The sequence below is a fragment of the Haliaeetus albicilla genome, chromosome W (genome assembly GCF_947461875.1).
Source record: "Haliaeetus albicilla chromosome W, bHalAlb1.1, whole genome shotgun sequence".
Lineage (NCBI taxonomy): Eukaryota > Metazoa > Chordata > Aves > Accipitriformes > Accipitridae > Haliaeetus > Haliaeetus albicilla.
In genome coordinates this window covers 1,612,559-1,640,488 of record NC_091515.1, presented here as the reverse complement: position 1 = coordinate 1,640,488, position 27,930 = coordinate 1,612,559, and the positions used below count along the sequence as shown (strand labels likewise).

The window sequence follows — 27,930 nt, the reverse complement described above, 5'->3', positions numbered from 1 at the left end:
TTGCTGGGATGCCAGCTGCGCTGGAAAATCCCCAGGCTGTTGGAGAAGAACTCCAAACACTGATAGGGGCTGCTCCCAGCCTGTCGGGGGAGGACTGTACTAACAAGGTCTCAAGGTCGTTAGGAGAGAGAACTGGCTGCAGGTTGTTGTGAGAAGTGTCCATCTCTCCTCCCGTCCCCCGCCTCCCTCCGCCGGGCAGCAGGAGTCCTTGAGACGCACAGCAGATCTCCCTGTCTCAGCTGGGGAAGAGTTCCTGGCACAGCCAACGGTCGCTTCACTGCCCGGCTCCTCACGCTTGTGCGAAGGGCTGGCGAGCCTTCCCGGGTCTGTACATCAGCCCAGAGAGGGGGAAAGAAATGCACCAGCACAGCCGGTGGGGCCGGAGGGATGTCTGCCTTCCCTGGGATAACGCCCCAGCAGCATCTGCCCCGCACATCTCCCCTTTCCCCAGCCAAGCCAACGCGTTCGGTACCTGGCCGCATGCGGGATGCTCTGCTCCCCTGGAGCTGTTACAAGGTTCAGATGCTGCACCAAGTAAATAGGGTGCAGAAACAGCTTGTGACCTTCCCTGATCCCTGCAGCAAGCTATATTGCACCTAGATCAGTTTGGCTGGCAATTAATTTTTTTTATATATGTTTGCAACGTCCTCTCGACTGGACCGCTGTGCCAGCGGCCGGAGGGGCAGCGCTCGGCCGTGGGATGGTTTGTGGTGCCGGTGGGGGCTGCGCTGTGGGTTTCCCCAGAGGTGAGACCTGCGGCCGGGGACATGGCACCAGCTCTCAGCCAGGTCTCAGGGCAGGGGGAAGCGTTTCTTCTCTGCTATCGGTGAGAATAACTTAATTTGCTCCCAGAAAAGTGCAAAGAATATTATGGTTTGAACGCTGCAGTTGTGGACTTGAAGGAAATCTGATTTTACTACTCAGAACTGATCAGTCTGAAATGCCAGCAATTTGATTTTTAAAGACTAGAGCTCATGGTAAAGCGGGGAATTCACTGTGGGATCAATATGGTAATCCTTGCTCTTTAATTCGCAAAACATGTTACAATTCATTGGGGCAAAGTACAAAGAACAGCACTTTCTGCATTAAGAGAGCAATTCAGACATTCTCCTTAAAACCATCAGCACTTACTCCTTTTTCTTGGCAGAGGGTTTGCCTGTGAGCTAGGCTTCCCTAGCAAGAGCGTGCGTGTGTGTTATAACATCAATACATAATTTCTTCTTTTGAGCAAAATGTCAGTGGACGGCTGCATTGGGATATACAGACCTGAGGATTTATGACTCTTCTAATATACTTTAGAGCCCTGTTAAACACAGCAAATTGGTTTCCATATGACTTCATTTAATGGCTAGATAAAATTCAGATTACAGTGTGCTACTCAGTAATAAAAATTCATGAGACAATATTTTGTGCAGACAGGATACAGTAAAATCAAAATTATTTCCCTGGTGCTGTGGGGATGTAATAAACTCAATCCTCTTCAACCTGTACCCCTGCAAGTTTGGCCTTTCCTTGTTGGTGAATTGAATTCAGAAATTGGTATTGCTTCTTTTGTAAGGAGAAACTCAGAATATTTAATTTTCTTCTAGTTTTCATAATTTATTTACTGAAGTTATTGTTTTCTGTACTCGCTTCCAGCTCTATGCAAACCCATGGGAGATGTGGAAGGCATTGCAAGAAAAGATTTACTTTCTCTATTTTGAGGATAATGACTTGGTTTTATGAGCGATGAGAGAACTGGGGTGCAGGGGAGGGTGCTGGGTGGATGTCTGGGTTAGCGGCCGGGGGCCTCCACGGAGGCCCAAGGGTGAAGCTGAGCAATTTGTGCCAGAAAACGGCTTTTCTCTAGCAGCCCCTTGTGCACGGGGCAGCGGCAATCGCCGCTGGAGCAGCACCCACGTACGAGAAATTCGGAGTTTGGGGTGTCAGCAGAGCCCGCTCGGTGCACTGGCGAGCGCAGGCTCACAAAGCTCATAAACTTTCTTGTTCGTAAATAGCTAATGAAGGCCTCGCTTCTGTCATTTAGTGATGGAAGGTGCTTTTTTTTAAAAAAGCCAAGCACCCCCATGCAAGAGGAGGTCCCGGGGTTTTACCAGTCGGCAGCCGCATTAGGACATGTAATTACGTTCCCGGGGAGCACTCCCTGTGCCAGCGAAGGCTGATGAACTCTGGTTGCTGCCTGCAGCTCTAATACCTGGTTTACTGAGCTGTCGTTAAGCAGCTGATATTTCTCTGATGAAGCTGTAGGGTGCCCCGATGGACGCCCTCCCCTCAGACCCGCTCCCTCGGGCTGCGGCAGGGACCCACGGAGAGGTACGCGCTTGGTGCGAGGCAGCTTTGGGGTCGCTGGGAGAGTGGGACAAATCCTGCCGTGCCTGGGAAAGGTCTAAAGCATCAACACAGCATAATGGAAATAAAAAAAAATTAAAGGGCATCCATGAAGTAGAGGAGAGAGAGGGCACTCCGACTCACTGATATAGCAATGTAAGGTGGTAAAAGACTACTTTAAAAGCTCCTTAAATAATAGTAACTGTTACTTACTTTGACTAAAAGGCAGAAGATATGTCAGGGAAAAAAAATGCTCTGAAGCCACTCGAATTGTGCACAACTTTTGGGGAGGTGGCAATAGTTACGGGGGAAGCTGCTGGCAACATGTACGGGGATCCTCTGAAACCCCTGCAGCCTTAAGGGACAAACCCATGGCCGGGGGGTTCATGGGGGAGTTTAAAAATGAGAGAAGAGGGGTTTGGATCACTTAAAGAATTGCCTCCAATTGTATCAGCAATAGAAAAATGATTTTATAGAAATTTGTATAAAAGTGCCACTTCACAAAATTCGATGGCAAGGTTCACTCTATTACTTAGTACATGGGTGAAATGCACACAGGAAAATTAAATCAGAATCAAACTAAACTTATGTGTATAGGGACTGAAAACGTAATAGGGTAAAAGGGAATGTGGGAAAGGGTAAGGGAGACCCTCCCGTTGAGTCACGAGGTTCAGAGAAGACCCCCTTGCTTTCTAAACTCCTGTTGGAGTCTAGGTGCGGCTGATCGACTCCTAGTCCCAGACTTGGGCAGTGGTTTATATCTAAAGGGATTATGAGTGCAATAGCAGCCTAAAATCCATTCACGGTTGAATAAAGATCATGACAGTAATTTAAGTATAAATTTGAAAGTAATCACTTACATCTTATAATATACTTGCTATAACTGACTTACTGCTTACTGACTGACTAGACATACAAGGGAGTAAAAGAGAGAAAAAGAGAGAGAGGAAAAAGAGGTATGCCTGTTAAAAATCCCCCTCGAGGTCAGTGAAAATATTCATGTTGATGCTTTGGTGTTTCTCTCAACGGGCGAAGGGTCGAGCCTCAAGGAGTGGAGAGAATCTGCCCCAGCCGTGTCGGCTTTCGGCGACAGACCTCTGATTTTCGCAAACAGACAGGAGAGTTTGGGAGCTCCGAGAGGCGTCCCGCTCAGGGGGAGATGCTGGTCCCAGCCCGCTGCGGTCCGGGAGAGCTCCAAGGGCCTCCCGTAGTACCTTGTAGGTTCGGGAGGTGATTGACTTTTGCCATCAACACATTGCTGGGATGCCAGCTGCGCTGGTACCATTTCACATGCAGATAAGGGAAACTCTGAGACTGAGAAGAACTCCATAGATAGGGACTGCTCCCAGAGTGTCAGGGGAGGACTGTACTAACAAGGTCTCAAGGTCGTTAGGAGAGAGAACTGGCTGCAGGTTGTTCTGAGAAGTGTCCATCTCTCCTCCCGTCCCCCACCTCCCTCCGCCGGGCAGCAGGAGTCCTTGAGACGCACAGCAGATCTCCCTGTCTCAGCTGGGGAAGAGTTCCTGGCACAGCCAAGGGTCGCTTCGCTGCCCGGCTCCTCACGCTTGTGCGAAGGGCTGGCGAGCCTTCCCGAGTCCGTACATCAGCCCGCAGAGGGGCAAGGAACACACCAGTGCAGGGGCCTCATCCCTTCTCCTGCCCAGTTGTGGGTGCATCGTCTGGGAATGAAAATATTCTTACTTTTGGACCCCTTGGGGCCCCTTTGGGGACAAGCAGCCATCGGAGCCAGTTCCCCCCAGGGCAGGTTTTCACCATCAGCATCAGCTGTGCCATGGCAGAGGTAGTTAAACAGCGACGTTTCTCCCTGGGTGTCAGGGAGGGACAGGAGCGGTTTTGGGCAGTGCCCACAGCGCGGTCCCACGGGTGCGAGCCCGGCCAGCGTCCCCCACTGCACCCAGTTTGCTGCCTGACTGGCCGTGGATGCTGCGGGGTCCGGCTGCTGTCTGACCGAGCCCTTGGGAAACACACAGGGCAGTATCATTCCTCTGACCTCTAAAAGTCAGCTTGCTGGAGGAAGAAGAGTGAACCCAGAAGTGATGTGGTTAGGATCGTCAAATTTTTGCAGTAAAAGTTAGTAAGCTATGTAATTTTTTTTTTTTCCCCCCAATACATTACTAAAGCACTTTTTGGTAGGGAAACAAAAGGGCATGGAGGAATTTTCACATGAAATTAATGTACAGGGGGTTTAATTTTTTCTTGTTTGCACATGAAGTCAGTAGACTACTGTAGCATAACCAAGTTTTTCTTGGCGCAGCCAGACTGTTATGAAAGAGCGGATGGAGCTGGTTTGCGTGGCGGTGACAAAGGTGGGGGTGTCTGGGATTTTGGGGTGTCTTTCTTCTCTTGAATTTACCAGCGTGGTGCTGCTGGGGCTCCTCAGTGCCGCCATCCCCTCCAGCAGCACCCCAGGCTGTTAGCTGCCTTGGCCTTGCATTTCCATCTGGGTTCTTGAGGTGGAAATCCATAATTCCTTATTCCCGTCTCTCCAGTAATTGTTCTGGAGAATCACAGTGCCTGGCTTTGCCTTGTGAAATTTAGCACACCCATACACATCTGCCTTTAGATTCATCCTCCCGCTTTGAGGAGGAGGCTCCTTCAAACACAGGTCATTTTGCCTTTGGCTTTATCCGTTTATTTCCATCTTGTGCTCCGCAGCATGAATCTGTCCCGGCAGCCCCGATGTGCTGCCGGTGAGCTTTAACCTCGTGGCAGGGCTCTCAAAGCTGGCGAGGTCCCGGCTGGTGCCTTCACATGGGGAAAACCTTCACAAAACACCATCCCTGCTGGTGGAGGGGGTTAAAAAAGAAGTGCAGAAACCCATGCCGTGGGATTTCCTTTGTTTCAGAAACTGAAAAGCGGGGTCCGTGCTCTGTATCATCAGCGGCGTCTCGGTTTGGGTGCTCTCGTTGCACAACCAAAGACAGTCCGTGCTTACGCTGGCAGACAGTGTTATGAAGAGTGACGCACAGTACTGCGACATTATCCCCTTGATTTAATCTAATTTAAATTATTTCCTCTATACTTCAGTTCTGCAAGAGCTTCCCTCCCATCTCGCTCTTTCTCAGACTCTTTTATAGATGAGCACCTTGCTTTAAAGTGGCTTTTTTCCTTAGCTGTTCATTAAAACAAGTGACCACTTCTGTTCTGGGCATGCAAGCTGCTGCGGCGTCCAGCTGCTGCCTCCAGCTCCAGCTTCACCAGCAACACCCGTCACGTTCTTCCCTTCATTCATCTTGCATTAGTTATTATAATTAACATAATACATAATATATTAATTATACAGTGACCAAGCACTGCTTCACGCTGTTTCCTGTTTTTCCCCCTTTTTTATGAGCAGAAACAAGGTACAGGTGGTTCAGCTCAGCACATGTCAGGAGCATGCATGGATCCCTGTCGGAGTGGGAAGACGGTCCCGGAGTAACGATGGAGTCTCAATATGAGTATGGTCGTTCTCCTTTATTACAGGGTTTTACAGGGTTTATATAGAAAAAAGGTGATAGCACGCGCTAGCTATAATGTTATTATTGGCTAAGCTTCTATGTCCACGCGCCTTATACAATACTCTAATTGGTACAATACCCCGTTTGACGCGACACTATCTTATTCTCTATTGGCTGCGCAAACTTCTTCACGAGGTGTCCAGCAGTCACTTATCTCATTCTTCAGCATCCAGGTGTTGTTTGTCAGGCTCTTCTTATCTTCCTTCTTCCCAGCGTACAAGGACACAGCGTCCTTGTCTGCTCCAGTATTTTGTAAACTTATGCTTCGTTCCCACATAACGGCTGGATTGCTCACATGCCTTCGCCCAGCCAAGAAATCCTCAACAGATCCCCAGACCAAGGAATGAAATGTAGCTAAACTACTACATAAACTGCAGATGAGCCTGTATCTATTCATAGATGATATTACAGCCTATAGACTATGTCTATAAAGCTGCAGAGAAGTAGAAGAGACTAAGCAGCAGAAAACATGCTGTACTTAGCTGTGCATGTGGGCTATTTTTTGCCTGCAGCCTGCCCTGGACATGGTGTTAATTAGCTAATTATACCTGGAAATCTTTCTGATGAACTTCTTGCTGAAAAGACCCAACTGAAGAGGATGATCGTGATTGGGAGAGGACGGATGCGAGAGCTGCTCCTGGCCGCAGTGTGCTGTCACGGTGACCGCGATGGGCTAAGAATAGGAGCGTGACACACATCGCAGGAAGAAGCTGGTTTTTAAGAAATTTTTTTTTTTAATCAGCTCAGCTGATACAGTTGAAAACCCCAGATCTCAGCTCTGGGATACGTGTGCCCTGGGAGCAGGGCGTACCTGCTCCACTGATGGGTGGGTGAGTTCCAGAACAACCCTCTCCTCCTGCCCACGGGTACCAACACAGCATCCTCAGGGCAGGGGATGCTGCCAGCAGCACCGTACCACGCTGTCCCACTCCGGGGCTGGGGAGAGACCGGCAAGGGTTACAATAAATAAATAAGTAGATAAATAAAATAAATGGTGAGGTTCAAATGCTTTTAAGAGCGAGATGCCAAGAGCTTAAATAAGCATATTAAAAATGAGGTATTGCTACTGTTTGTGGCAGTGAGGTTGGGTAACCTTTTGGAAGATTCTCAAGATGATTAACACCTTTAAACGAAGCTGGGTGGAGGAGGGTGTCCTAAGGCTTTCCTTTAACCCGACTCAGGCTTGTAAGGAGTGAAGGGCTGCCTGCATGAAAATTTGTTAAATGTGTGATGCAAGCAATCAGGTTAATAAATCTAGTAATTTTCTTCTACCTTTTAGATCTGTAAGTCTGTAAATGATTTGCTTTGAGCAACAGGGCTCGGACATAAACCTTCATTCCTATTTCCTTTACACTTAACACTTTCCTTACACTTAACACTGAAACAGGGTCGGAAAGGAGAGGAAAGGGACCGTGGGCTCATCGCTCATCAAGCGGTTGGTCTGTGCAACATTCACCAAGGACTAGCTTAAAGCTTGGGATCAGGTTCTGTGGTTTTTCCAATAAAAAAAAAAACAACAGAATTGCAGAGTTAATTGTTTGTTTGAGTGCCAGGAAGTTTAATATTCCAGTGGTGCAGAATGCCAGCATGATTGTACTCAGACACTGCAGTTTCTTCTCTTGAGGAACAGCTGTTATTTGGGCTGAGGTTTTTCACTTTTATATATGGACATGCTTGCCACTTACTTCAGCGGGGTCTGGACTGAACCTCTCTCACTGAACAGGAGACATTGCAGCTTGCTGCTGTGTCGGCTGTGACAGCGGGTGGTGATGCTGCTACCGGGAGCCAGGATGTGGCCCCGAGCATCCTCGCCTGGACTCCCCAGATCGGAACAGCTTTTGCCCTAACTTTGAAATAGAAACAATATAAACATGTGTCCTCCTGCACACACATACACACAAAAAGACAAAAATCAAGAAATCCTAACATTTCTCAGAGTAACTTCTCTCTTCTTGAGATTATGAGCACTGTAACATCACGCCCAATTATTTTTTTTCCCTATATGTTCCTCTAACACCTAGAAAACCACAAAGGTAGGCTAGAGCCTATTGTGGGTACATTACTTTAAGATACCTAATTAATCCTCGTAATTCTGTGTATTAAGGGGAAATAATTACACTGCTTTAATTTCTTGTGCAGAAGAGAGGCTCAGGAAATTAAAGAGGCATGTCACAAGTCTGAGAGAGGGGGGAAAAAGCTGTAAAGCCAGGATTTAACAAGTTTTTTGTGGATCTATGCACAGCTGCTTCCCCACGCCGTCTTTAAAATGCTAAAACCCCTCTTCTTCATGACATGGCCCTCTCATCTAATATGAATTGCAACTACAGCCTGGCCAGCCCTGCTGCTTGGTCGTCATCCTTCGGATGGGGAGATCATGCTCCTCAATTAATGCCTATATTTAACAAGCTCGTACGGGCCTGGCCTTTCCGTGAAGAAGCCAAGAGTCTCTCTGCCACGTGTCCTGACCTGCCAGCCCAAGAAAATTGGGATTATTGGGTTGCTTGCTGCTCATTCAATGCATCATGCCTCCCTGCAAGCCTGCATGGTAGATTTTGAGTGGGCAGGGAAGAGGTAGTTTGGGGGTGATAAAGGCATAATAAGTGCAATAAAAACCCTGGAGGGATTTGATTAGCTGGCCGTCCTCTGTCCTGGCCCCAGTGGAGCAGGAGAGATCAATGAGAGCGGCTGCAAGCCCAGCACGAGTTGCCAGGGGAGGGGAGGCATGGGAGAGTACTGGGAAGAGTGTGAGAGAATAGGGAAAATCAATATTAAAATGAATGCTGAACAGCCTGTGAGGGAGGATGAAATCAATTATTAATGTGCATTAGAGGAAAAGGTTAAATGAGCTCTTAAGTCTGCTGTGAAGTGACTTTTGCGCTGCTTAATAAAACCCGTCCTCGACGTTTACCTGTGAGACCAAGCAAAACAGTGTTGGAAGTGAGGGAGAGAATTAAATGGATGTAATTTATTTAAAGACCTGACTGCTCTGTTGCTGTGCGAGCACAGGCGTTGGAGTGATGGGGAGCAGCGGGAGGTGCTCACCCTGGGCATGGGGGAACATCTCACTACGCTCAGTGAACCTCTGTAGAGGCAGTTTTCAAAAGTATGATCAAATTTTCCCTATGCTGGTGATTAAATGTTGCACTTGCTCATCACTGAGTGAAATTTGGGACTGATCAGATTTTTCTGACATAGCTCCTTGCATGGGGGGGGGAGGGTGTTAAAGAGAGAGAGAGAGAAGAGGGGTTCGGATCATTTAAAGAATCACCTCCAATTGTATTAGCAATAGAAAAATGATTTTATAGAAATTTATATGAAAGTGCAACTTCACAGAATTCGATGGCAAGGTTCACTCTATTACTTAGTACACGGATGAAAAGCACACAGGAAAATTAAATCAGAATCAAACTAAACTTATGTGTATAGGGACTGAAAATAGAATAGGGTAAAAGGGAATGTGGGAAAGGGTAAGGGAGACCCTCCCGTTGAGTCACGAGGTTCAGAGAAGACCCCCTTGCTTTCTAAACTCCTGTTGGAGTCTAGGTGCGGCTGGATCGACTCCTAGTCCCAGACTTGGGCAGTGGTTTATAGCTAAAGGGATTATGAGTGCAATAGCAGCCTAAAATCCATTTATGGTTGAATAAAAATCATGACAGTAATTTAAGTATAAATTTGAAACTAATAATTTATAATATACTTATTATAGACTGTACGGTTAGTACACGCATGTGCATGAAGATGCTAAGAGATATACAGATAAGAGAGTAAAAGAGGTATAACTGTTAAAAATTCCCCTCGAGGTCAGTGAAAATATTCATGTTGAATGCTTTGGTGTTCCTCTCAACGAGCAAAGAGCTGAGCCTCAAGGAGCAGAGAGAACCAGCCCTGGCCATATCAGCTTTTGGTGACAGACCTCTGATTTTCGCAAACAGGAGAGTTTGGGAGCTCCGAGAGGCGTCCCGCTCAGGGGGAGATGCTGGTCCCAGCCCGCTGCGGTCCGGGAGAGCTCCAAGGGCCTCCCGTAGTACCGCTGCTTGTAGGTTCGGGAGGTGATGGACTTTTGCCATCAACACATTGCTGGGATGCCAGCTGCGCTGGTACCATTTCACATGCAGATAAGGGAAACTCTGAGACTGAGAAGAACTCCATAGATAGGGACTGCTCCCAGAGTGTCAGGGGAGGACTGTACTAACAAGGTCTCAAGGTCGTTAGGAGAGAGAACTGGCTGCAGGTTGTTCTGAGAAGTGTCCATCTCTCCTCCCGTCCCCCGCCTCCCTCCGCCGGGCAGCAGGAGTCCTTGAGACGCACAGCAGATCTCCCTGTCTCAGCTGGGGAAGAGTTCCTGGCACAGCCAAGGGTCGCTTCGCTGCCTGGCTCCTCACGCTTGTGCCAAGGGCTGGCGAGCCTTCCCGGGTCCGTACATCAGCCCGGAGAGGCGGAAAGAAATGCACCAGCACAGTGTGACCACTGATATCAGGGCTGGGTAATGTAAAATGCCCACAGGCCACATCACGGACCTCATTCCTCATTGTGGGATTGTTCTCCACTGTATATTTTGCTAATTAAAATATAACTTTAAAGGTTTTATTCTTCCGTAGCAGCACAAAAGGATAGGTCCAGAGTAAATGTCTTCTGTGCACTAGCTCTGCACAAGCTATAGACCAAATTTGCAGCGATAGGAAGCAAAATAAGGATTCTCCGGGGAAATAATTTCCGTATGGCTGTTTCCAGAGGACCAGAAGGTACTTCTGAAGACGCATGCTGTGCAGCGGGGCCGAACTGTTGAATTAGCTGTAGGTGATGGCAGCGGGTGTCCCCGGCTGATCTTCAGCGCTGCCTCGGAGCAGGCACCCCAGGGGCACCAGCATACATGAGACTGCTGTACCACATTTGCTCAAAATGTTCTTTGATATCCCTAAGCTCCCCAAGCCTTCCTAGGGAACCTGTTTGAGAGTTTCCCAATACTGGAATTATTTTTAAAAAAGAAAAAAGCACATTTTTCCCTCCCTTAAATTAAGCTGGCAGACCTGTCTGCTTGATGGTTATTCTTGCATTAGAGAGTGGAGCCTGTATTAGTAGATCTTTCCTTTTTTTCGCACAGAAACAGGTAAGACACTGTGATGTTCTTGAAAGCATGCATTATTCAATCTGCTCGGTGAGTAATATCTGCACATCGTCCTTGGGCAGCTCTTTATTCCTAAAATGGTTTTTTTTGCTGTTTTAAATACAGATCAAACAAGCAGGTAGCAAACCGTAGCTTGGCTCCTCTACCGAAACCTGGTGGGTTTGTGATCTGGTCTGCCACTCTCCAGCTCCATCTGCCTGGTCCCTCCAGAGAAGGTGGTCTTTGCTCTCGAACTGGGGATACTGGCTGTCGGGAGGTCTCCTACAGCCCAGGCTGGACATTGGGGCTGGTTTATTTTAAGAACATCTGTCTGGTGGGATGTACGTACACTCATCCTAGATGGAGGCAGGACAACAGAACAGATGTTCTCCCGGTGTCCTTTCCAGCCTCCTTAATGCAATTCTCCTATACGGCGGTATACCCATATATATTCTAGTTTGGTTCAGAAAGCTTTTCCGTGGTCGTTCTCGGTGACGTGATGTGCAGCAGCAGCAGATTGAAATGCCCTTGTCGACATTTCTGTGTGTTTTAATTGACTCGGGAGATGTAGGACACAGAGTAAATGGCAGGTTTTAAATAATTAAGGTGCTGCTAATCCTCAAGAAATGTCAGAAAGTCCCTAAGAGATACCGCATGAGATCCTCTTTCTTGTGAATTGGCTAATTAAAGGGATCCTTTTCATTGAAAATAAATAACCATGTGAGGCTGTCAGCTACGGGGAAAGGAGGGCTGTTGGGAGATGAACACCTCTCACTGAAACGCAGTCTTTTCATTCGATGGGTACAAATATTTAGATATAAATCCTAAGACTATTTTGCAGTAATCTGAATGATGAGCAGTGGAGTTTGCAGTTGAAAGCGTAGGCTGTGCGACTCGAGATGGACACGAGAAGGTCCCAGAAGCTGCTGGCGACCTGCAGGTGAGTGCAGACCGAGGATGGGGGCTTGTGGCCAGCTCTGCTGGAGGCGGTTTGGGAGACCCTCTGTGAAATAAGTGATGGACTGGAAAATAAGTTCATTAGTGCAGGTGAGAAGCCTGCTGGCTGTCAGGGTGGAGCCTGAGGTTTGTATGGCGTAGGTAAAACTCCGTGGGATGTAAATCTTGTTTATCTGTGCCTCATCTATCACCATGCCTGCTTCCTTCGACGTTCTTCAGAAGCTGCCTCTGTTTATTGATAATGCCAAAAAACATTGTTGGGTTTTGAAGGATATGTTCTGCCATCACGGCTGTAATGTGAGTTGAGAAAGTGGGGTGGGAGCTAACAAGTGGAAAATTTTAAACACGCAGAATTATGGCTCTAAGGCATTTTACTATATAAAAAACAAACAGTTGGAGAAAAATACATTCCCTTTGAGATTAATTTTTCACTGACAGAAACAAAAGGCATTGCTAACAGTAATTTGATGACTGTTCTGCCTTGGAGTTTACAGAAGCGAATAGATGCCAGGGAGAAGCAGATTGTGTCTTTCCCTCAAGATATCTTGGGGGAAATCTAGATTGTGCCAGACGAGCCGATCAGGAAAACACGCTTCTCTGAAGACTGGAATATGGTAAAGCAAAGAGTGTCTGGAGCCTCGCACATCCGCAGCGAGTCCCTAACACTCAGCTCTTCCCTCCCCTGGTGTATTCAGGACCGGTGACTTTGGGTTCTCTTTGCAGCTCTCGCTGGGAGCTCGCGCAAGAAGCTGGTCTCCAGCTTCATCACTCCAACTCCCTCATCAGCCCGTTCCTTGGGATATTGCTGAATCCACTCGTCTGACAAATGGGTGGTTATTTTAAGGTGCGCTGACATCAGCGACATCCCTTTTCTAAAGAAAAGAATGCAAACGTTATTTTTGCACAAGTTCCCCCTATTTTGGTGAAAGATGCTCTCACGTCACGGTGCTATAACTGGAACCCGGATCTGCTCCATCTGCTCAATCCTCTGACAATTTGCTTGCAGTTTAAACTATCTTTAAACTCTCCCAGTCCCCCTGCGTGCCCGTGGGAAGAAATACACCACAGGAGGGTGGACCTGCTGTAGCGGAGCCTGGGCAAAAATGTGTCCTGGAGGTGAGAGACAAAACTCCTGGTTAAGGAGAAGCGCAGAAAACAAGGGACACCATCATGCCCTGTGTGCTTCTGTGTCTCCCATTTTTAAGAGAAAGAAATGGCAAATTTGGGGCTAATCCAACATCTGCAACACACGAGATACCCTGGCTGCAGAAAGGGTGCAGGACCCAGCGCAGCTGCTCCTCCCAGGGCAAAGGCAAACTTGGCTTTGGCCCCTGACCCAAAATCTGCTTTATTCAACCCGCTCCCCAGCATGATGCCCAGAGAGGGGCTTGGGGAGGGAGCGGTACCCGGGTGCTCCAGCCTCCCCATCAGGTCCCTGGGGCTCTGCAGCCCTCCTGCTGCCTGCTACCCGGCTCCTGCCAGAGAACAGCAAATAGATGAACCTGAGGAAGAAAGGAGATGTATTTTTTTCCCCCTCCCTGCTTCTCCCATGCAGGGTTTAAAATCCTTGTGGCAGAAACTCACAGCAGGGTTTGCTATATCTTCCTAACGAGAGATGTGAAGATGCTAGAGCCTGTTTAACTCTTCTCTCCCCTAAGCAAAATTTATTGCTTAGCCACTTGAAACAAGAAATGAGCAGCGACATCTGACGCGCGGACACGGCATTAAAATGGATCTCCTGAGATGCCTCCGACAAGCTGTATCCTGCCCTTTGAGGGAAAGCATCGTTTTCTGTCATGGGGTGTATTTCTTTACAAGAAAGGGAAACCTGCGCAGGAGCTCCGTGCGTGTGAGTGCATTGCCAACAGCTCCGGCTGTATGTGCGCAGCGTGGGTGGGAGGCACGTCCCACTCCCTTCCCACCTTCCTGCGATAACCCGAGATGCCACAAATTGGGTGGTTTGTGCCTTCGCAGTGCTGAGGGTGAGCGGCACTAACGGGACATAATTTAATGTAGTCAGCAGAAATTAGTAACTGGGCAGGAATTAGGAAATGGTACATTCAAGACCTTAAAAAATAGGGCAATGCTGCAGGCACTGGCTTTAATATTTTATATAGCAGTAATAAATTATTGCTTAGAAGTTGGAAACCAGCAGAAGGCAGCAGAAGGATTAAACTTGAGCTAGATCTCCGGTAAGTTGATTCATTTTATTTTGTAATGGTATGCTTTAATACTTTATTAGTTTGGATTAATAGGAAGTTTCTTAGCTGAGAAAGATAAACAGGGAAACGTTCTGTTAAAATTGGCTCCGGTGATATATGACGTTTAACCTTTGTTTCTATTCTGCCGTTAAGAAGTAGTTTTAAATGTATCTTTCTTGTGTTGAAAATGTTATTCTAGGAGATAGAGTGAACGTTTGTGGGGGATGTGCTGGGTGGGCTGTGCGGGGTGTTTACTGGGCTCTGGGCAGTCTGCTGTTTGCATTCCTGCCCATGTCACTTACCCAAGCCGGCATCTATTATTCCACAGTTGCTTCCAAAAACGCTGTGGCAGGGATGTGAACTGCTCTGTGTGCACGTGTGTTGCTGATTCGGGCCAAGGAGTCAGCAGGGGACCTGGAGCAGGGATCCCCGGGGCTGTGACCCGGCCAGCGGACAGCTCGGCGGGGAGATGCTGCTCTCAATATTGTGCCGTGCAGCAATTAGTTTAAGACTTATAATCTTCATCTAGCAAAAACCAAAAACTATACATTCATGTTTTTAAACTTTAGACGATGTTCAGAAGTCCCTTCCAACTGAAATTCTCCCGTAACTCTGTGCTGTGTAAGAGAAAAGCAGGAAGGTAAATCATGTTGTCAGACTCCTCCAGAAGCATCAGGATAAAAATGAGCACATCTGACGTACGCAATTGTTTTTAAATAGTGTCTTTCTCCTAAAGTAGTGAATGTGATTCTGAATCACGATTTTGTCATGAATCTCACAACTTATTTTCTCTGTCACGCCCCGATGCAAAGCGCAGTGGAGCAGCCCTGGTGCCAAGGGTGCCAGCATCCCCCGCAGCACCTTAATCTCATCCCTCCTCTTCTTGGGGGGCTCTTACTGAACCTGCAGAGGGGGATTTATTTCTATCCATCTTTTTCTGCCAAATGTAATTGAATAGGGAGTGGAATTAGGGAACTAGCATCATTTTTTTTTATCTAATATCAAAAAAATAAAGATAATTGGACTGGACTGCCCAGGTGGGTGACGGTTCCTCAGGCTCATCGGTCACTGCTGCAGGAAGGCAGCACGCAGACCTCACCGCTTTTAACCCAAGCCTGGAAAGTTTGTGTTTCCCCTTAAAAGAACTAAGTTTTTCTATAAAAAAGCAGAAAGCAAACTGCGGCTTCACATCTCTGAGCAGAGTTAGCGAGTCAGTTGCCTACAGTTCCCCACACAACTGTATTTCCAGCCCCAGGGGAGCACAGTGAATTTTACTTAGGAAACCATTCATCTAGGGGCAAAACTCCTCTATTAATGATAAAAAGGGATAAGACTTATTAATTTGGAGGAATTAAAGTCATATAGAGCCATTTCCATGAGCAGAACTGAATGTCCCCAATCGGGTGTTGAGCAGCTGCCGTGGGAAGAGGCACCCAAACCAGTGGCAGGTCCTTGGTCCATGCTGCCCCTTGGCAGCTCCCACCAGGTTCCAGCCCGGAGCTGAAAGGACCGTGGGACAGCAGGAATCCACCGCCTGCCCAGCTCGGTCTCCGCTGGAATAATTTATGGCATTTCATTTCCTTTTTTCCGCCTCCCGCGGGTGATAGCTGAGGGCACCCAGCAGCTCTCCGAGAGCCTCGTTAATATTTTGCAGTTGAGCACCGGCTGAGCTGGCCAGGATGCACACATCCCTCCGGGATAACACGGCAGCATCCCTCAAAGCCCGGGCTAAAACCCGTGATTATTTCTGCTCTGCGGCAGTTTGGGGTCACTCTTGGCAGGGAGGGTGTAATTGTGTCCCTTCCCCTTGTCCCCGTGCTGCAGCTCTCGGCGAGGATGAGGAGGCGGAGGGGTGGCAGAGGGGATGAAGCTGGCTTGCCCTGCCTATTCGCTGTGTTGCTGAGGTTTATTGTACAGCTTGGTTCTTTTTGCAGCCGTTTGTCTACTCGTTGAAAGGAATCAGGCTATCTTGGGTAGAAACAGCCAGTTTCAGGTTCTGGCATTTAAAATCTTCTCAAAGATTTTAAAAGAAACAAAAAACTATTTAGATATTAATTTTGCGAATTATTACAGGGGGTTTTTTAATTACTAGTGTCTTAGTTTAATTAAAATTAGGAAATGGGGACAGCCATTCTGAAACTTTTCTCAGACTACCTTTACTAAATTTATCTTTACAGTGCCTTTTACTATATCACAGAACCACCAGGATTCATCATTTTTAATGCACCCATTTATTGCCATAAGTGAGCAAAGCCAACCATTGCAGCACCCTCTCCTTCACCCTGCTTTCATTAATCAACCTCCTACCAGGGCTAGTCTTAAGAGAGCTGTGATTCCTCCCCTGATTTCACCTCTTCCTTTTTTTTTCTTTTTTTTTGCATACAAAATATTTGAGTGATTTAATTCTTCAGAGAATCTGAATGTCTGCAAACTACATAGATTTCAGTGAAACTCAAGCATTTGTGTCAGTAATTTATAAAATGGGTTTTTAAAAGCCTGCTGGAACTACTAGCAAGTCCTTTTGCCACCAAATTTCAAGTCCTGCAGAAACATGCCCATGTGCAGTTGGGATTTTAATTTCTTTACATACTTCCTCTGTTTAGACAGACACTTGTTCCATCAAATATTGGGGCATGAATTTGAGTCCTGTATTCTGTCAGGTATAATTTTCTTTGTAAAAAGAAATTTTCTTTGTAAAAAGCTTTGACAATACAAACTACTTACGTTCTCAGTCTTACGGGTTGTTATTGCTCTGTTTGAATTCATTCTCTGTGGCTCAGGTGAGGGCATAAATACCCTTTTCTCAACATTATTCCTCATTTGCAGTGGGAGTTTTTTGGATCGTACGGCATTTCAAGGCGTGAATCCTTTCAAGGAACATCTAAATAGGATGTTCCTAACAGGGCATCAAAACGGTGTGACCATATAACGCAGCCGGGAGGTGCTACGTCATCCTGCCTGTATGTTTAAGCATCTCATGCCACACAGACTGCAAGTCTGCTTCAAATTAGGTGTAAACTCAAGTATTTGCTGAGTAACGTCTAAATGCTGCTGGGAACACTGTGAGCCCATGCAGCCCCACAGCCAGCCTCGGTCCTTCTGCCCACGCAATTCAAATGCAGCTTTAGAGCAGCGGTGAACTCGGGTGGGGAGCGGACGGGCACAGCCAGAGGGGACAGCCCAGCGTGCAAGCTCTGCAAAGGCGACCAACTGGCCCCGCCGCTCCCAAAGATGCTGTAGCACCTCTAAAAAACTCAGGCATCTCTAAAAATGCCTGAGTTAATATTTGTATAGCTCTGATTTACAAGGGTGACTCGCGTCGGCGTCGACGTTAGCGGGAAGCGACGCTGCCGAGAGCACGGTCTCCTCTGGAAACGCTGCTCTGAGGTTTGTGATTTGCGGGAAGCCTGCACGAGTTGGGTGTGAAATTCAGCCTTGCTGCTGCTGCCGCTGCTGCTGCCGCTGCATGGGCGATCCAGCTCCCAGCTCTGCCCCCGCATCCCTGAGCAGTCTTTGCTTGAGGCGGTCAAAGGATGTGTCTTGCTACCTGGGCTTCCAAAGGTGTTTCCGACGGCACATCTCCTGCTATAGTTTAACTAACTCATGATGCAAATGCAAATCAGACTAGCGAGGATCCAATCTCTAAGGGTGCAGATTAAAAATAACACACCATCACGACAAAATATACAAAAAGAGATTTAAGCAAGTTCTGGGAAACGCAACCCTAGTTCCCCAAGTATGTAGCGAAAGCCAAGGTGTGGGCTGGGATTGTCTTTTTTGCTCCTGCCTTTGAGAAGCAGCAGGTCTGGCTGCCCCACGCCTCTGCACCAGCAGCACATCCACCAGCCACCATCTCGGGAGCAGCCGTCCCCTTGGGCTGTCGGGAGTAGTCGTCTTCAGGCTGCGCATGGTTAACTTGAAAATATATGGGCATCTATCATTTCAGTGTAAATCGCGTTCAGCCTTTGCAGCAGCAGTGAAGTTAACCTGCGCGTAAACACAGCGCAGCCGCCTCCTCTGCACAAGCAGGCTGGCAATTAGTTGCTAAGGCAACATTTTTCCCAAAGCTGGGATCTTCCGTGCAGCGTTTTAGCGCAGCTCCATCCGCACGGATATTTTACAAAGCGGGTTTGACCTGTGAAGAGCTCAGCTTTGCTTACCGACCTCGAGGTGCAAGGGAGGAGGGACCGCACCTCACCGGGGCAGAGGTCTCTAAGGGGGGGCCAGGGGGACCCCCACTCCCGGGGGGGTGGAGGTTGAGGGGAGACCCCAGACCCCTCTGGGTGCTGTCTCCCGGGGGTCGGGCGCCTATGGAAGAAGTGAGCGGCCGTCCATGAGCCCGTTAACGGCGGCTGCTGGAATCAAAGACACCAAAATTTTTTCTCATCTGGGTAAATTTATGGGTAATGGTCAGATCTGTAAAATTACTGTCTGAAATAATACAGGCAGACATATATTGCATGTCAGAAAGCTAGATGGTAGATAAATACTCATTTATCTAACGCGATTGCTCCTATTGGGCTTTGTTTCCAAATGTCCTCTCTCTAATAACTTCCTCCCCAGCACTTGCCAGACAGAAACTCGGGGAAAGTAATAAAGGGACCCAGTCGGGGCCATTTATTCTGCTCTGCAGGCACTGAGTTTACACTGGAGTAGGAGGGAGAAATTACTTACACTGTAAACAGATATTTATTGTTCTAGATAACAAATGCTCATTTAGTTTGTAGATAAATCCTAAAGTTCCATGTTTGTCAGATTATTGCATACGGCTCTTCATTTGCATGATGAACCGCTCTTCATTCTCTCCACTCAAGTAAAATGCTCTTCCATTTAAAACTGGGCTGCAAATCCATGATTTCTGTAACTATCTTATAACAGTCAAACACTTTATGGCTATCTCTGCATCTGCTTTGTGCCAACACCTAATTTGTGCACATGAGTGTGCCAGCATTGCATGAGCTCTGTTGCAGCAGTAAATGCAAAATACAGAGATGCAAGTCTTCTCTCTGAAAGGCAACGAGCAGCGGGAGCTGCCTTTCTCCGCATGTCTGGGCTCCACGGCCTGAGGTGGAGCAGCAAGGAGACATCCTCATCCGAAACCTGCTGCAGACTTTGTTAGCGCTGTCCTGGCTTGATAGTTTTTCTGCTCTTCTGTAAGATGGGGGAGCAGGAACTCGTACGGGTGCCATCAGGCTGACTCAGAGGATGCAGATCACTTGCCAGTGCCTAGATAGTAGATGCTAAAATGATCAATACTTTAAAAAAAAAGATACTAATCCTTTCTTTGGGGCAGCTACATCCAGACAGATGGTGTACAGTGAAAAAGAAAAGGGGTGCTGTTTGTACTTGAAATCACTGCTGAAATAATGAGCATAGCTCGCTCTTCCCTCTGAGCCTGCCTCCCTTCACCGTGCGGATGGACTGGCCGAGGCACCTTTCTCGCCGTCCCCCCACCACGTCTCCTTCTTGCCATGGAGACTCGTCCTGATTAATGAATTTCACGATGCCCCATGCTGCTGAGCGCCCAAGGGTCCTCCTCTACCTTGGCCAGGGTGCCGAGCACCCTCAGCCTGGCTTTGCCTTCAGGTAAAAACCCTACTGCAGAGCTGCAGAGAAATGGTCAGTGCAGGATCTGCTTCCCGAGTTGTACACCTTTGGCTGTACATATGCCTTAGAGGGCTTCTCCCAGTGTTGCAATGCTGCCAGAAGTAAACGATTCTTCCAAATCAGCCTTCATTTAGGAAGAGAGGGAAAGCTGAGCAGTATAGAATCACTGGGGGCTTCCCATGCCAGCTCTTGTCATCTAAATTCAGAATTACTTCGCGTCTCCACCAGTTTTGAGGGTGGAGATATTATATAGGGATAAACATTGGAAGTGAAAAGTGTCGAGATCTGCCATGAAGGTGCCCATGTCTTGGGTACCGTTCTGTCATGGTTTTTAACACAATTTTCTGCTATTTGTTATTTATAGTTATTTGGTTTGGCCCTCACATCCCAGGGTCTAAAGCAATCTGGATGGCTTTCCCAAGAACTGGATTGCTGGTGGAGACTTCACATGCAAACTGTCAAGTGTGTATTCTTCTCAGCTCGATCAGCTCTCCTTCATCTTGGGAGGAAAACCATCCACCCGAGAAGAAGACGAGCGCTTTTCCCGACACCCCCCACCCAGCATTGCCCTCGCACGGGCGGCTGAGCAGGCACGGGGCCGGAGCACGGCTCCCAGCCAGAGCGGCCGCAGAGGAGTACAAACACTGCACAGCAGATGCCATCGTCAGTGCGCCGGTATCCCCCAAAGATAACGAATATTTACAAAACCTTGCCCAGGCTGTTCGTGTCATTGCATTCAGGTTGGTGCAAGAACTTTTGCGTTTGGGAGTTTGAGAAACAAGCAGTGAGAGCGAAGAGCATCGCATGGGGTTAAATTGGGAAACGTAGCTGATCTAAAGGAGTGGTGTCAAACTTAATTGCAGAGCTTCTTTCAATTATTGAGGCTGTTTCGTAATCTCCCAGCGCTATCTTGCATGCTTCTGTCATGGGGGAATGAGAGAGAAGAGAGATTCGGATCGCTTAAAGAATCGCCTCCAATTGTATCAGCAATAGAAAAATTATTTTATAGACATTTATATAAAAGTGCAACTTCACAGCATTCGATGGCAAGGTTCACTCTATTACTTAGTACATGAGTGAAATGCACACAGGAAAATTAAATCAGAATCAAACTAAACTTATGTATACAGGGACCAAAAATGTAGTAGGGTAAAAGGGAACGTTGCAAAGAAATTATTTCTTGTGATTTGTGCAAAGGTCGGGAATGTGGGAAAGGGTAAGGAAGACCCTCCCGTTGAGTCACGAGGTTCAGAGAAGACCCCCTTGCTTTCTAAACTCCTGTCGGAGTCTAGGTGCGGCTGGATCGACTCCTAGTCCCAGACTTGGTCAACAGTTTATATCTAAAGAGATTATGAGTATAGTAGCAGCCTAAAATTCATTCACAGTTGAATGAAATTCACAACAGTAATTTAAGTATAAATTTGAAAATAACTTATAATATACTTGCTATAATATGCTTAGTACATGCATGTGTGTAAAGACACTAAGAGATATACATATAAGAGGGTAAAAGAGAGTAAAAGAGAGAGGGAAAAAGAGGTATAACTGTTAAAAATTCCCCTCGAGGTCAGTGAAAATATTCATGTTGAATGCTTCAGCATTTCTCTCAACGGGCGAAGGGTCGAGCCTCAACGAGCGGAGAGAATCAGTCCTGGCCGTGTCGGCTTTCGGCGACAGACCTCTGATTTTCGCAGACAGGAGAGTTTGGGAGCTCCGAGAGGCGTCCCGCTCAGGGGGAGATGCTGGTCCCAGCCCGCTGCGGTCCGGGAGAGCTCCAAGGGCCTCCTGTAGTACCTTGTAGGTTCGGGAGGTGATGGACTTTTGCCATCAACAAATTGCTGGGATGCCAGCTGCGCTGGTACCATTTCACATGCAGATAAGGGAAACTCTGAGACTGAGAAGAACTCAAAACATAGATAGGGACTGCTCCCAGAGTGTCAGGGGAGGACTGTACTAACAAGGTCTCAAGGTCGTTAGGAGAGAGAACTGGCTGCAGGTTGTTGTGAGAAGTGTCCATCTCTCCTCCCGTCCCCCACCTCCCTCCGCCGGGCAGCAGGAGTCCTTGAGACGCACAGCAGATCTCCCTGTCTCAGCTGGGGAAGAGTTCCTGGCACAGCCAAGGGTCGCTTCGCTGCCCGGCTCCTCACGCTTACGCCAAGGGCTGGCGAGCCTTCCCGAGTCCGTACATCAGCCCGGAGAGGCGGAAAGAAATGCACCAGCACAGCTTCCTTTAGGAACTGCCTGAGGAAATAAGTGTAATTCATGGAAACAATATTTCTTGCCTGATGCTCCCCCGGGGACCCATTATTTCCCAGGGAAGATATAACGTCTGCCAGCAGCCAGGCACCAAGATGTGCTGGCCAGGGCAGACCAGCGGGAGTGGGTGAGCGGGCAGCTGGGGGCCTGGGATCCAAGGGGAGCAGCTGGGCATGCATGGTGCTCTCTCAGGGTGCACTCAGGCCTCCCACTTTGAAGAAGAATTGGGCTCTTTGCAACATCTTCATAAGCACTTTTCCCCTCAGCCTTACTGGAATTTCTTCAGATGTGTTTTGAATCAAATAACTATGTTATAGACTATGTTTGTTACAGTAAAGATTGATTTTTGCTGCTAGGGAAAATCCCACGATATCTGAAAAAAACAATTTATTGTGAATGGGTGGAGTGGCTGTTGAAAAGTGGTCCCATAACAGAGTTCCCTGGAGAGCAGCCATGCTAACGCAGGTGCTGTAGCCAGTGATGTCTGGCATTGGCACCCACTCCTTTTGCACCGCAGCATCCTCGGGGCACAGCCTCACCACCCTGCAGGCAGCATCCAAAATCACTGGCAATGCGTGGCAGCCCCGATTCCCCCCCTGCGTGTCTCTGTTTTGCTCCCTCTCCCTTTCCAGTCCTCCCTGCCCCAAAGTGTTGCAGTAAACACATCGCATGTGCAGGCATTTGGCCAGCCCGGGGGGTTTGGGTACCGTGGTGGGGGTCCTGAGTCCCCAGCCAGAGCCCTCCACCTCCGCCTTCTGATACCATGATTAGAGAGGAGCCCTCGAGTCATGTCAGGATGATAATAACACTTCATCTGATAGACATCAGTGACATACTTTTGACAAATTGTTATTGTCTCTTCTCTGCTTCAAGGGCAGCATTACCAGTCCTGCCATTGCCAGCTTGCCTTGAGGATGCTTGCTGCAGCTCAGCCTTTTAGTGCTGCTCAGCACTTCTTCTCTGCAAGGCTTTGTTGCTTCTTCGATAAGTCCAAAATGGATAGATTACACTGGAAACATCCAATAATTCTACAGAAACTGCAAAGTGTAGCTTACAGGGTTATACTGCTAGTACAATACCTGAAACACTTATCTGGATTTTCATGGGAACAAAGAGGAGCAGATCGCAAGGGAAACAGCAGTAAGGCAGAGGCAGCACGAAACTGGTTCTGTTTCTTTACAGTTAAATCACTTATTCTCACATGTGTAAAATTTAAAAATAACCCAGACAGTTCATCAGAGGCTGCAGACTATGCTGTCTGCTTAACACCGCAACAAACAGCCTTCATCTCTTGCCTCTGTAAGCAGATGACTAGTGATAGGTGTAGGTGGTGGAACTGGAAAACTTGGTTTGAAATAATCACTTTTCTTCGAGACAACAGTATTATGTATGTTCCCTATTATACAGCTTTTAATTTAAAGAGTTTCCAAATTCTTTTAGATACAAATATTAATCCCTGTTTGCATCCCCAGACTCTTCTTTGCAGTGTACTCCAGATAGCATTTCACAAAGTAGCTAAAAAGAACTTGGTGTCATTAGAACAGCTATTAATTTCTTAATTTAGTGTGTGCCCTAAAATGTGTAGAAGGTAATAACCCCTGCTTATACAAGAAGGTTTTGATATTAACAATGTGTTTCCGTATGATTATAATGTGTAGATTATTATTTAGGCTACTCTGTGGGTAAGTGTCGTGGTTTAACCCCAGCCAGCAGCTAAGCACCACGCAGCCGCTCACTCACTGCCCCCCACCCTGTGGGATGCAGGAGAAAATCGGGGGGGGGGGGGGAGGTAAAACTCGGGGGCTGAGATGAGAACAGTTTAATAGAACAGAAAGGGAGAAACTAACAATGATAATAATAACAATATGAAAATGACAATAATAATAATAAAAAGACTGGGATATACAAAACAAGTGATGCACAATGCACTCACTCACCACTCGCCAACTGATGCCCAGTTAGTTCCCAAGCAGCGATCCTCCCCGGGCCAACTCCCCCCAGTTTCTATACTGGGCATGATGCCATATGGCACGGAATACCCCTGTGGCCAGTTTGGGTCGCTGCCCTGGCTGTGTCCCCTCCCAACTTGTTGTGCCCCTCCAGCCTTCTCGCTGGCTGGGGAGGAGAAGCTGAAAAATCCTTGACTTAGTCTAAACATTATTAGCAGCAACTGAAAACATCAGTGTGTTATCAACATTCTTCTCATACTGAACCCAAAACATAACACTATATCAGCTACTAGAAAGAAAACCAACTCTATGCCAGCCGAAACCAGGACAGTGAGAAATCCAAGTCGCATCCTGGCATCCCATGGTACCTGGCACTGTGCAGGTGCAGATTAGCCCCTGAAACAGCCACTTAATTTGCAGAACTATTCTCTCTCCAGAGGTTATCTAGTATTTTAATGTTATTGGTGAACCATTCTAGGATTCTAAGTATCTTTCTCTTTTCAGCTATGAAATCAGAATTTTTCCTACTTTAATATATTTACTAAAATTATTACATTATGCAATAAGGTCGTATTGCACAACTGTGTGAGCAACATGAGTAATTCTTAAGAATAACTTGGTGGGTTTTAATAACCCTTTTTAGCCTGGTGAAGGAACTGCACAGAGTGGTTTGGTTTCAGTCTTCTTTAAGGCTCAGGTGACAACGATGAGATGAGATATATCGTTCCTTTGACTGGGTGAATCCAATCTGTTCAGCTCAATGTTTCCTTGGGGGAACAGATTGCTTCATTACTTTCTGCTTCCTTTCACTAGACTGGTTTTTCTCAGTTATCCTTCATGGTCCCTTAGAAATAGTCCATGGACTCCCAGGAGGTCAGCAATTACAAACCAGTGCTTAGCTGCACCAAAGATGTAGGATGCACAGGTATCTAATGACCTGGAGGCTTAGGATTTGCCTCAGCTCACAAGACATCAAAAGACAGACTTCAGTGAGGATGCAAAGGTTTTAGTCAGTGATGTGGACCTTTTCCCATTCCCCTTTTGGGGGGAGTTGCCTGGACAATTGCTCACCACTTGCCAACCAATGCCCACTTAATTCCCAAGCAGCGATCCTCCCCGGGCCAACTCCCCCCAGTTTCTGTGCTGGGCATGATGCCATATGGCACAGAATACCCCTGTGGCCAGTTTGGGTCACTGCCCTGGCTGTGTCCCCTCCCAGCTTGTTGTGCCCCTCCAGCCTTCTCACTGGCTGGGGAGGAGAAGCTGAAAAATCCTTGACTTAGTCTAAACATCATTAGCAGCAACTGAAAACATCAGTGTGTTATCAACATTCTTCTCATACTGAACCCAAAACATAGCACTGTACTAGCTACTAGGAAGAAAATTAACTCTATCCCAGCTGAAACCAAGACAACAGGTTTAAATATACTTCTAGCAGCAGGCAGTATGGAAACCAGGTTTCCCAAATCTTCTGTGAATGCCCAGAGAAATTCCATAGGTGTTCCTCACCATTTGTCTTTAAAAAAAGGGAACAAACCCTGAACCCCAAGAGATCAGCTTGACTGAGCTGCCAGGAGCAGTAGGTTCGGGGCTGTTAATCACAATGGGAAAGTGCCTCTTGACAAGCCTCACTAAGGCACCTAATTACCTCCGTGGGACTTGCAATGTGTCCCAGTTCTCGGTGCTTCCCTGCTGGCTGTGTCTGGAGAGCTCAGCGCTGCTTCTTTGCAATGATTTTTTGCAGTGTGCTGGGTTTATACATCCGGGTGGAAGGAATATGGAGTGTGCCATGCCCTACAACCCCGCTCCCAGCAAAGGTGACTGCACAGGAGAAGATGTTTTAAAGTCCTCACCTCCCCCCGAATGCACACCAGTGAGCCCCGTGTATCTTGCTGCTCTGCCCCACAGGGCTACTTAGGTAGGAAGAAGTGGCCGTGCTCGTGCCACAATTCAGTTGCTTAGTCTGTCATATGTGAATAATTTTGGCACCGAAATTATTTTTCTAAGACTTCTAGATAATTACCTTATTAGGGCAAATGGGACAGAGCAGGGCGGGGGTTCAGCATCATATCAGATCCAGCTCTGCTGTTGCTCATGCACCGTCAGCATCGGTCCACCGCACCTGCAGGCTCTCCCGCAGCCCACCCCGGCGTATGTGGGGGTTACAAGTGGCTGGGGGTGCAGAACTAAACCTGAAAGCCGAATACCGACGTTGCTGCAGCCAAACCCGACGTGTCAGTGACAGCGGGGAAGGGGACAGCGGCTGCCACGTGCCCGTGTGACACAAACTGCCCTGTATTAGCGAGGTTGGTAAAGCAGTCCCAGTCCTGTCCCGGGAGAAGGGAGCGTCCACAGGCGAGGAGCAGGACCAAGCCTGGGACACGTAACCCCAGCCAGATGCAGGTCTGCTTGCGAGTCCACGGGGCTACAGCTTTCCCACGCATCAGCGCGATCTGCAGGCTATGGCTGCAATGAGCAGATGTAACACCCGACAGGACTGTGACACCGGTTTAGAACAGAAATAACTACCCTCCTTGTTGCAGTGGAAGGCTAATGAGCACGTTACACGATTACATGGCAAACGAGTTTAAATCCAGTCTTTCTTAATCACACGCCGTGGTAGGTGCTATCCTTCGGTTCCTAATGATGTCTCCTCCCGTCACTCACACAGCACAGCTCATAGGCAATGCGGGGAGGACATTCAACAAGAACAGCTGTCTCCGTCCCACTGAGATGAAAACGTCTCAGTTAAAGTAAGGAAGAAACATGCTCCTTTCTAAAATGGCTTTTAAAAATCCTCACAGCCAGGACCTGGAGTTATTCAGGGACATTAGCACTTGCTGGAAAGGAGGATGGCAGAAATGTGCATTAAATGTCCATTCTAGCTAAAAGACCAACAGAGGACAGAAGGGTGCAGGTGACATTTTCAGACACCCTTCATCCTCTCCTGGTAAGGTGCAGCGGGGAGGCAGGACTAAATGGGATTTCCAGGGCCATCAGCTCCCACCCCTGCCGCTGCAGGGACACGGCTCATGGGGTCCCGCTGAAGGCAAAGGCACAGGTCCCCCATTCAGGGCGGGCACACTCTCGACCTCGCCTTCCCTTCCATGTGTGAATGGGACTGAAAAAGATTTTTTTTTCAGCACATATTCTCTGTTCAATGTGGTCTCCAACTTGTTTGATCAGTTACTTACTCAGTGAAATGTGTTTTGCTCTGTGGCTTGCCGATTACAAATTCTGCTCTGAATATTCAGTATTCAATAATTTAGCCCAGATCACATGCTAGAGCTTCTGTTCCTCAAAATTAATTGTCTTTGGGTAAGTTATACAAAGTGATGTACTTTAAATTACTCAAGGGCAATTAATTTTGAGTGGGAACTTGTCACAATTCAACACAGAATTCAAAATTCACAAGTAGTCAGTATTTCTAGTGTTTGAGTTTTACATTTCTTTTCCATGAACATTTATGTGGCTCCTTAATGATCACAAATAGTGAAGCAAAATTAAAAAAAAAAGAGAGAGCATTGAAATTTCAATTCAAAAATTAATATTAAAGACTATTTTCTTGTTCATAGTCATCTCAAGACATTACCTTTTATTTTAAGAAAAACTATCTGCACAATTCTCTTCTTGTAACATATAACACTAAGAATTAGCTCCCCAAAGCAAAAGAGAAACAAAAAGAAACTTTTACTGGTAAAAATTGGTGTGTGCAAAACTGTGAAGACATCAGAAACAAGAAGAAAATTGTGCATCTATAGTTATGAGTTCTTGCAGAAAGGAGGCTTAAGCTGCACTGAGCAAGCCTTTCACCACTCGTCGAGATGATAAAATCTTGATGGATTGTTTCCATGGAAAATAAAAGATATTAGCTTTGTAAAGAGAACAGGATCGCCCTGTGTAAAGCCTCGCATGCTGTTTGTGCTCCAGGTACTGGCAGTGAAAACACTGATACATGAAACCTGCAAATCAAAAAACAAAAGAAGAGGAAGACAGAGAGATAGGAC

General features: G+C 47.3%; 1 protein-coding gene across 1 annotated transcript in view; it reads left to right on the top strand.

Moving 5' to 3' along the window:
- Window positions 1-13,898: 13,898 nt before the first annotated feature.
- The window catches only part of RAB27B (RAB27B, member RAS oncogene family), a 52,968-nt gene continuing 38,936 nt past the window's right edge, over window positions 13,899-27,930 (top strand). The window contains exon 1 of the mRNA XM_069775231.1: window positions 13,899-14,102. The gene's annotated coding sequence lies outside the window, so the exon portion shown is untranslated. The remainder of the gene's footprint in view (window positions 14,103-27,930) is intronic.